Source organism: Alligator mississippiensis, chromosome 11 (assembly GCF_030867095.1).
Source record: "Alligator mississippiensis isolate rAllMis1 chromosome 11, rAllMis1, whole genome shotgun sequence".
NCBI lineage: Eukaryota > Metazoa > Chordata > Crocodylia > Alligatoridae > Alligator > Alligator mississippiensis.
The window spans coordinates 38,805,401-38,814,116 of NC_081834.1; positions in this window are offsets into that span (position 1 = coordinate 38,805,401).

Consider the following 8,716-nt stretch of genomic DNA (forward strand, 5'->3'; position numbering starts at 1 on the left):
AGCCTGAAACGGTCTTGTAGTAGTTTATGACCATTCGATCTAGTCATCATCCCTTGGGGCGGTCTGGTGAACAAACGTTCCACCAGATACTGGTGGTCACCCCTGATAAACTTGTAGGTGGCCATCAGATCACCCCTGAGCCTGCGCTTTTCCAGGCTAAAGAGCCCCAGGGCTCTCAGCCTGTCATTATAGGGTTTGCTTCCCTGACCTCTGATCATGCGTGTGGCTCTTCTCTGGACTCTCTCAAGCTTCTCCACATCCTTTTTGAATTGTGGAGCCCAAAACTGGACGCAGTATTCCAGCTGCAGTCTCACTAAGGCCGAGTACAAGGGGAGAATGACGTCCCGGAATTTGCTTGAGAAGCGTCTATGGATGCAAACCAGCGTTTTGGTCGCTTTACTAGCCGCAGCATCGCATTGCAGGCTCATGTTCATCTTGTGGTCAATGATGACCCCCAAGTCTCTTTCTTGCATAGTGCTAGTCAACATAGCACTGCTGAGCCTATAAGGATGCTGCGGGTTTTTCTTCCCAAGGTGGAGAACCTCGCATTTATCGGCGTTGAACACTATCAGATTCTCGTCCGCCCACTTGCTGAGCCTGTCCAGGTCAGCCTGGATCACCTGCCTGTCTTCTGGTGTGGATGCTTTGCTCCAAAGTTTGGTGTCATCGGCGAACTTGGCCAGTCCGCTTCTGACTCCAGTGTCCACATCATTAATGAAGATGTTGAACAGTATGGGTCCAAGGACAGAGCCTTGGGGGACCCCACTGATCACAGGACACCATGATGACTGACTTCCATCAATTACTACCCTCTGGGTCCGACCCTGGAGCCAGTTTTCCAGCCAGTGGATCGTGGAGGACCCAAGGCGACAATTGGCCAGTTTCTCCAAGAGGTGATCATGGGAAACCAGATCGAAGGCTTTTTTGAAGTCAAGATATATGACATCAATCTCTTCTCCCTTGTCCAGGTGATAGGTCACCTGGTCGTAGAAGGAAATGAGATTGGTCAAGCAAGACCTACCCGCAACAAACCCGTGCTGGCTATCCCTTAAGATGTTGGCGTCGGCCAGTCCATTAAGGATAGCCTCTTTAATAAACCTTTCTAAGATCTTCCCCGGGATAGAAGTCAGGCTGATGGGCCTATAGTTAGCCGGATCCACTTTCCTCCCTTTCTCGAAGATAGGCACCACATTGACCTTCCAGTCTTCAGGCACTACACCAGAGCGCCAAGCGTTTTCAAAGATCCTTGCAAGAGACTGGGCTATGATGCTTGCCAGCTCCTTGAGTACCCTGGGGTGAAGATTGTCAGGGCCGGCTGACTTGAAGGTATCCAGCTTCTCAAGATGTTCCTTCACGAAGTCAGCATTAATGGAGGGCAGGGGATCACCCTCACCCGGACTTCCCTGCCCTGTAGTGGGCACGGGCATCCCATGGGACTGATGAAAGACTGACGGAAAGTACCTATTTAATAGGTTGGCTTTTTCCTGGGTGTCAGTTGTCAGTTGCCTTATCTGGTTCATCAGTGGTCCAATGTTGCCCCTGCTTTTCCTCCGGCTCCCCACATATCTAAAAAAGGACTTTTTATTATCCTTGATGCTCAAAGCTAACTGGAGTTCAGTTGCAGCCTTGGCTTTCCTGGTATGCTCCCTACAGGACCGGACCAGTGCAGAATAATCCTCCTTGGAGGTGACTCCCATCCTCCATTCTTTGGATGGAAAATCTGATGATATAAGAGTACTTAAAGGCCTTGAAGACAACTTTTAGGTAGACTACTTTATTAAGGACTTTAGGTCCTACTGGCTGTGTCCACACATGCGCTTTACTGAGAAGTAGACTAACTGGCTTCAGAGCAAAGCGTTACCATAGATACATGTGATGGTATTAGGTGACAGTAAAGTAACTGCTGTAAGATAGTACTGGAGCAGTTTGAACACAAGTAGTTTATTGCTTCAAATTAATTGCACGTGCAGATGTACCCACTCTCTACTGTTGATAGAGTAACTTCAAGGTACCTTTTTTGCTTTTGCACCTGTAAATCATTGTGGGTGTTCAGATGACCTGAAACTAAACGTAAGGAATGAGAGCTTTGGATTGCCTGGAATGGAAAACATGGAGTAAACCTGATTCCTAATAAATTCTTTTAATATCTCTTCTTGCTATGGCTGTGAATCTTGACTGCAGATGCTCTGAGGAAGTCTCTCAAGTTCTTTGGGTGTGTGTTTTGTTCTGTTTTTTGTTTTTGTTTTTTCTAATGAAGAACAAACTTCTGAAAATTCAGTTTTTCTCTGATGAGAGAACTGTTCTGAAAGCTACTGGAGATTCCTTCAAGTTACTCTGGATGTGTTCTCTATATTGCTTATCCTAACAGCTGACAACAAGCAGAAAAATACTATCTTGTCCACTGATGGAGATCATTGCACTCCTAAGGAAAGTGAAGATCCATCTTGAGGGAAGGTGTTTATACAGTCTCCCAATAAGAAATTAGCCAGATTGCTAACAGTAACTATTATCAGCCAGTAGTGTATATGTTAATAACATGATCTAGAAAATGCTGTGGTGGCAAAAGCCAATACTACAGTGCCTCTCACTTTTTGACTCTTGTCTACCCAGGTAGAGGGATAAATTGTACTGGTAACTTTTTTTAGTAACTTTTTTTTCAAATGTCTATATTGTGGTTAATTGGTTTGCCTTCATTTTGTGGATTATAAATCCACTGACCTGTACAGCAGATTTACGGTAGGACAGCAGACGAAAGACTGAGTAGATAAAATGGATCAGTTCCAACTTTTTTGGAGCTGGATGGGGTTCTCCTAGGACTCAGTTTATATAAGTGTGCTTTCTCTGTTGCCAAATTCTCAACCAGCACCATTAAACAGTTCTTCCATCTTTGGAGAGAAGATTGAGTTTCAGGCAATTTGCTAATCTCAATAAGAGTTGATGGTGATTTAGAGAGGATTTTGATACATGTGGGGTTACTAGACTACAGTAACAATCCAAAGCACTAACAATCCAGCCACTGTCCAGAGTGATGTGACTGATTAATTCCTAGATATTTCCCTGCTCACCCCTCCCACTTCCGCAACAGTTAAGTATGCTGCAACTCTAATCACAGGTCCTGCTGTCCTCTATCAGCATTAAATTACTATATGGGGTATAGCAGGCTATATACTGTCTCGCATTCTAGGTTAGCTTCAAAATGGTTGTCAGGTGGCCTGTTAGCACACATTCACACACCACAACCATTTGCCTAAGACATGGAATGGCTGTCTCTGGAATAGAAAGTATCATCTGGACTGGTAAAGCCCTAAATGGTTAAAAAAAAGTCTGTATGGTCTAATGAAGAGGGGGTAAGTTTTGTTTGTCTGTTCTGGGTTTAGCTGGCCCTTACTGTGGGGTAATGGCAGGCACAGGTACAGCTAGTGTATAGTAGTTAACAGGAGACAGGCATTTACTAAGATGGGAGGCCATGGACAAAATTATTAGATGCTTTGCTTGTATAGGTAGCCTATATACTAGACTTGCAAAGCTCTTCTGCTGTAGATGCAATAGTGCAGCTGTACCCCTCTTTGATTCCCACTCCACCCCAAATTAAAACCAACTGCCTGGGAGGGGCAGCCATATTTCTAGTCAGGCATTGCTGGGAGAGTCTATTACATTAATAGGAATTGGGGAGCCATGAAATCAGTCTCCACTCCCCAGGTGTTAACAACCTCTATCCTAGAGATCGGCAACCACCTGTCATGCATACTTGAGACCATTTTACACAGCAAGCCACAGCTGGCCCAAGCTCTGGGCAGCTGCCACCGGAGCCCAGGCTGCTCACAGCAGGTAGCCAGGAGGCTGCAAACCCTGCTGCAAGCAGCCTGAGCTCCAATGACAGGCAGTAGCTGCCCAGAGCCTGGGCTGGCTGTGGCAGGCAGTTGGGAAGCTGCAAGCCACTGTACCAGGATCTGTAGAGCCCCATCCAACTTACTGCTGGTGACAGGTGTATGTGTGCCTCAGGGAAGATTGAGGATGAGGGGCTCAGGGTTGTGCATCCCAACACATGTATGCAGCTACAAGTGCCAGGCCAGGGCTCCAGCCCACAGTTCAGTTGCTTGCAGCCAGCCTGCCTGCCACCTGCTGCAAGCTGCTGCATGTGCATGCGTTCATGTGCTGCCAGCAGTGAGGATCGGGCCCCTCACACCTCCACTCTGCCCTGGCACACCAAGTTCAAGCATGAATTGAGTTAAGGATATTTTTGGTACTCTGGACAAAAACATTGCTGACTCCTCTCTCATGGTCTTGATGTTGCACTATTCAAATTAGCCCTTCTTTTGCAATATTGCTTGTCTCTGTTACTTCCTGGGAATGTTTCCCTTGTGCTTCACAGCCCCGTAGACTCTTTTTAGCTCTAGCTAAAAAGCTTAATTCAGGTATAGAAATAAGTGCCAGTTAAATATTGGAGGTGCGCTATGAAGATGCCCAAGGTGAGATTTTGTTTTATGAGTCTAAGTAAGAGACATACATTTAACTTTAACAGGACTGATGATAAAAATAACTTTTAACTTTTTTTTGCCTGGTAGTGTTGCTTTTTTAAAAAACTTCATATCTAGCAAATTATTGCACATTCCAAAGCCAAAACAAATAACTATTGATTTTTTAACTGAATACTACAATGCTAGCCCCCTAGCATGTTAGTAAAGCTTCTAGTTTTCTCTTTAACTGGAGAATGGACTCTACGATTTATCCACATCCTTTCTGTAGTGGGCGACCCAAACCCGGACATAGTACTGTTAGCCTTCTTAGCACTGCTGACTCATATTCAACTTACTGTCCACTGTAACCCCCAGGTCCTTTTCTACAGAGCTGCTGCCCAGCCAGTCAGCCCCCAGCCTGTACTGGTGCATGGGATTGTTCATCCTAAGTGCAGGACTTTGCACTTTATTGAACTTCAAGAAATGTCTTTTAGTTCAGTCCTCTAATCTGTCCAGGTCTCTCTGAATCCTAGCCCTGCCCTCCAGCATATCTACTACTCCCCAGCAGCCTTCAGCTACTTGAAGGGTGGTTCCAAAGAGGATGGAGCTGGACTGTTCTCAGTGATGGCAGATAAGAGAACAAGAAGCAATGGTCTCAAGTTGCAGCAAATTTAGGTTAGATATTAGGAAAAACTTTCTCAGTAGGAGGGTAGTAAAACAGTGGAACAGGTTATCCAAAGAGGTTGTGGGCTCTCCATCCTTGGAAGCTTTTAAGGCCTGGCTAGACAAAGCCTTAGCTGGGGTGATCTAGCTGAGGATGGTCCTGCTTTGAGCAGAGGTTTGGACTAGATGACCTCTTGAGGTCCCTTCGAACCCTAATTTTCTATGATTTCTATGTGTCCTGTCATATTATTATGCCACATGCCTACAACCCCCTCTTCAAAATCCTAGATCTGCACATGAATGCAGCCAGTGCTAGAAAGAGTGTAGCTTTGGGCAGTTCAACTTATTGCAGGCCCCCATCCCACAAGAAGCTATGTTGACAAACTATGCTGCCAAAATAATTATGCTAGAAAAAATGGAGCTGTTACTGCAACAACAAAATTGGTTACAAGCCACTTCCAGAAATAACTATTAGCAAAAGTTTTGTAGCATAGACCTGGCCTCAGTTGAAAGGGATGCTTATGAGTGAGTGGTAACAAGAGTGCCTACAAACCAGTCACTTTAGTTTTACTTAAGGGCAGGCAGACAAACGTAACGTTTCAAATGTTTTCAAGTGTATCGCACTTGGAAACCATTTCAGAAATGGTAGCACATCAGCTGGACATATATAGCCCCTGTTTCATGTAAGAGCTCAATTTGATGTAGGCACTAGCCCTGTGCAAAGCAGCTAGTATTAAATTTGGGGGACAGCGATTTGATTTGGCAATTCAAATCACTGTCCCAAATCGATCTGGCCAAATCTGATTCAGAGATTCAATCTCCGAATTGAACAGGCTCCATCCCCCACCCACTCTCCCAGTCCTGTCAATGGCTGTCCTGCCCAGCCCCAGTGTCTGTGCACTAAAAAATACCCCATGCTCACCAACTCCTGACAGGTGTGTGTGTGTGTGGGGGGGGGGGGGAGGGTGATCCCCATGCTGTGTGGGGGTGCTCTGCCATGAGCCCCCAGAGGCCCTGATCACCACTGCTGCACCTGGTGAGTGCGGGGCTTTTTTTTAAATGCTGAGAGGCTGAGGCCAGGCAGGGGAGCCATGGGGGCTTTTCCCACAGCTTCCCCCACCTGGGGAGAGGCAGGCACAGCTGGAGGAGCCATGGGAGAGAGCCTTCAGCCACCTGGCTGTGCTTGCCTCTCCCCGACCAATCAGAATCGCCAAATCTCTGACTGATTTGGCCAAAGTGAATGAGAACAGCTATTTGAATCATCAAATTGAATTACTGTCCTCTGAATCGGCCGAATCTGAATCCAAATTGAATACTTCCTTATTTGTACAGGTATACTTGCAGCTGCTATTTTGTAAATAAATCCAGGTTAAGTTAGTTGAAACACTAAAAACAAGAGTTGCAGTTCTTGTTTTTATGACTTAATTTCTTTTTACAGGACCCAAATGCATTTTTACTGGGCATTAGAAAGACACTTATCATCTATTTCATCAGGTAACTTCCTTGTTTTGAATTACATCAAAGACCCTGAACTTTTCTCCTTGGCCTGCAAAAGTGAGGCCAAAAAATTACAAGTCTGTGGACCTCCCTATTCTAAAACTCACAACAGTAAAAAGCTTCTTGTATGTGAACATGCTAGTATCATTTAAGCTTAAGGGCTCTGGTACATGTTCATTTAATGGTGCAATGGGATCTGATCTCAGATTCCCTACAATTTTGCTTTCTGCCTTGCCATACATACATTATATATAAAACACTTTTGGCTGGTTTGCCATTTTACAGTGGTTTAAATTGAGTGCATGTGTAGCACCTTTGCCATTTATGCTGCAACAAGACATTAATTGCAGCACAAATATAACAGGAGTAAGTTGAGTGGGGTCCCAGATGGGTGGGACTTACCTGCTGGGGAGGTGCACCCTCAAATATTGTTTTTCTCCCTCTGCCTCAGTCTGCTCTCCCCCACCCCCTTCCCTCTCCACAGATCTGCTGGGCAGGGAGGAGGGGGGGCAGCAGCGCATGGTAGATCTTGGGTTGCTTTTAAATGCCAAAGGTGATCTCCCACTTGAAACGGTTGGAGACCACTGGTCTAAAGGCTACAATGAAGAACAAATTGCTAGTGCAAGCACTTTTGTATAACTTCCAAATACCCAGTACATTTCACCCACCTGCTGCTAGGAAAGATCTCTTAAGTGTCTGGCTACCTGCTGGTTATCAGGTTAGTGTTCATCTTAAATTTCTATGTTATTTTACCCATTTGGGCTACAATGTTGCAAAAAAGTTAAAAGTGCAGTGTTCATTACTTCTTGCAAACAGCATTTCAGCTGAATAAACTAGGCTTGGATCTTCAGTTTTCAGAGAGAATAAGTGTTTGTGTTGATGCAAGTATAACAAGGGCTTATGTTATTAAATTTAATTACATTTTTAAGTCAGATTCTTGTGTCACACATCTCAATCCTTTAGTTGGAGAGGAAAACAAATGGAGAAAATACAGAAATCCAAAGGCAGTTGAACTATTTGACTTTTCCTGCTATACAGGACAGTTGTTTAGATTTTTGTTTTTTTGTCTGTCAGATGAGATCAAAATGACACACACTGGCCGACATCATTGCAGAGCCACTGGCGGGAATATTTGAAAGCTCGTGGCGCACGGGCCAAGTCCCGGAGGACTGGAAAAGGGCCAATGTGGTCCCCATCTTCAAGAAGGGGAGGAAGGAGGACCCAGGTAACTATAGGCCAGTCAGTCTCACCTCCATCCTTGGCAAAGTCTTTGAAAAAATTATCAAGGCTCACATTTGTGAGAGCCCGGCAGGACAAATTATGCTGAGGGGAAACCAGCATGGGTTCGTGGCAGGCAGATCATGCCTGACCAATCTAGTCTCTTTTTATGACCAGGTTACGAAACACAGGAGGAGGGGTGGATGTCGTATACTTAGACTTCAGGAAGGCCTTCAATACGGTATCCCACCCCATACTGGTGAACAAGTTAAGTGGCTGTGACTTGGATGACTACACGGTCCAGTGGGTGGCAAATTGGCTGGAGGGTCGCACCCAGAGAGTTGTGGTGGATGGGTCGGTTTCGACCTGGAAGGGTATGGGCAGTGGGGTCCCGCAGGGCTCAGTCCTTGGACCGATACTCTTTAATGTCTTCATCAGTGACTTGGACGTGGGAGTGAAATGTACTCTGTCCAAGTTTGCAGATGACACAAAGCTATGGGGAGATGTGGACACGCCGGAGGGCAGGGAACAGCTGCAAGCAGACCTGGACAGGTTGGACAAGTGGGCAGAAACCAACAGAATGCAGTTCAACAAGGAGAAATGCAAAGTGCTGCACCTAGGGAGGAAAAATGTCTGGCACACCTACAGCCTAGGAAATAACCTGCTGGGTGGCACGGAAGTGGAAAGGGATCTTGGAGTCCTAGTGGACTCCAAGATGAACATGAGTCGGCAGTGTGACGAAGCCATCAAAAAAGCCAATGGCACTTTATCGTGCATCAGCAGATGCATGATGAATAAGTCCAAGGAGGTGATACTTCCCCTCTATCGGGCGTGCAATTCTGGGCCCCACACTTCAAGAAGGATGCGGATAACCTGGAGAG